A 2,533-nucleotide genomic window follows, 5' to 3' on the forward strand; every position below is an offset into this window, starting at 1 on the left:
AAAGAGCTTAGATACAGAGCTATGACACAGAGCTCGGACACACAACGCTCGGACATAGAGGTCAAACGCACAATGCGGACATATAACTTCCATGATAAAGAGCCTCTATATAGTACATACAAAGCCTCTAGCTCATAAAATCCTAATAACACTTGAAAGATTTTTCATGCGAACAGAGGCCCTCTGATCCATCTTGAGGACTAACTAGAGCTCCTATGTGTCTTGTCAAATACTTGCTCTTTTGATAAATTGTAATTGAAAATGCTCGGATTTCATCAAAAACATTTGAAATCATAGGCAATTAATGCCTCTGGCTGAAACCTGTTTTCCCTTTATCAAACATCAATGTAATCATTTCAATAGGAACGATATTTCTAAATCATCAAGTCACAGAGAAATGTTGATTTAGAATTATCATACCTTATGGATATAATAACAAGAGTTACAATAATAATCACACCCACAAATGCCGCCTTTATATCCATATGTACACCTCTCCTTGATATGTCACCCTTGTTTCCACCTCAAAACTTGGTTTCGTACCAGAACAGACTTATGTCACACACGTTCTAGAGAAACCTAGTTCCATAGCAGAACATACTTATGTCACATACGTTTTGAAGGAACATTAGAAACATAGCTTCATACCATAACAGACTTATGTTACACACGTCCTGGAGAAACATTTAAAACAAGGTTTCATGGAAAAACGGACTTACGTCACACACGTCCTGGAGAAACGTTTCTTAAATCAGTATTTCTTTCAAAACAGACTTATGTCACACACGTCATGAAAGAAAACATCAGTATCTTTTCTCGGTTCACAAATCTTATTTAAAAGATACAAAATACCCTTTTTAAAATATAAAAATGTTTAAAAACCGACTAAACAACGTTTGTAAAATATCATAGTTTTATAACACAAGACTTGGGCCATGATTGCCTTCATTGACCAACACATATCCGAACAACCCCTATCCGGACAATACTATCCAGACAACACTTGAGAATGGCTAAACATACTTATCGATTACACCCTGTCCGTATATACCCTCATCGGACAACTCAATATCCGGATACAGTTCTCACTGGTCAACACTTAAGAGTATTAATCATAAAAACTCATATAATATAGTGAGCGATGAGTAACTAACCGGACAATACAATGTCTGATGATGAGTCCTTATCGGACAAAGCTAGGTCCGATAAGAGGCCTCATCGATCAACACTATAAAGTCATCAAACTTTTCACCGACCAAGGCTTAGCCGGTGAGGAGCCCTCATCGGACAACACTTGTCCGACAACAAGCTCTTTACCGGTCAACACATAAAAACCACTAAACTCCTCATTGGACAAGGAATTTCATAAGAAACATATGATACCCCAGTAGATTCTTAAAGCCAATAAAAACCAGTAACCAAAATAGATTCAAAGGTTGTTTTTGGTAAAGTAAAACTCACCTTAGACTTGAATTTGAAAGAAGAGAAATAGCACTTTGAATCTGTTTCTTGAATCCCAGACTCACTTCCAAAATTAGCAAGCAACTCACAAATCTGTGTCAACTTTCTAAAAATGGCAGAAAACCTTTACTTGCCAAACTCTCCTCATTTATATACCCTTCCTTAAAAAGGGAAGGCGGTGGAAGAAACATTTTATACATGTGAACATGCATACACATGCATGCACACACACATGCCATCAAAACCAAACAATAAACCCATGCATACATATAACTTTTTATGCATAATACATATACATATTTTTCATGTATGAAAAGTATACACACACTCACATATTAAACTCATGTAAGCATGTATTCACATGATCAATTATAGCAATTAATCAGTTATTCACATGATCACATAATCAAGTAATCACATAACAATTACCTGAAGTGCATAACAAGGACCCGGTTCTCATAGTAGGCCCACTATAATTTAAGCCCATCATGTTTCACATGTTACAAACATATGGTCAATATGCTGGATTACAATATGAGGATCCTCATTTGCATCTTAGATATTTTATGGAAATCACTGACTCTTTCCATCTTAATGGAATTATCGGTGAAGCCTTAAGGCTGAAGCTATTTCCTTTTTCATTAAGAGACAAAGCCAAAGTATGGTACAACTCTTTGCAACCAGACTCAGTCACTACATGGAATGAGATGACTAAGAAGTTTTTAAAAAAGTATTTTTCCCAACCATGAGTGCCAAGTTTAGAAATGAAATTTGTCTCTTTAGACAAATGAATGATAAAGCAGAACCTGATGCTTGGGAGAAGTACAAGCAACTACTAAAGGAATGCCCACATCATGGCATACCTTACAGCATTCAGCTAGAAACATTTTACAATGGTCTTGATACCATTGCTAAACATATGTTAGATGCTACTACAGGTGGAGCCTTTACTTCTGGTACCTATAATGATGGTTTTGATTTTTGGAGAAAATTTCTAACAACAATGGTCACTAGGAAGATCTTAGAGCAATAGTACCCAGAAACACAACAACATTCATGAAATAGATCCTTA

General features: G+C 36.0%; 1 non-coding gene across 1 annotated transcript; it reads right to left on the reverse strand.

Moving 5' to 3' along the window:
* Positions 1 to 2,215: 2,215 nt before the first annotated feature.
* On the reverse strand, positions 2,216 to 2,322 carry LOC112526152. Its single transcript, XR_003070489.1, has one exon. It is a non-coding gene; the product is annotated as a small nucleolar RNA R71 (small nucleolar RNA).
* Positions 2,323 to 2,533: the final 211 nt, after the last annotated feature.

The sequence above is a fragment of the Cynara cardunculus genome (genome assembly GCF_001531365.2).
Source record: "Cynara cardunculus var. scolymus isolate 2C chromosome LG 13, CcrdV1, whole genome shotgun sequence".
NCBI lineage: Eukaryota > Viridiplantae > Streptophyta > Magnoliopsida > Asterales > Asteraceae > Cynara > Cynara cardunculus.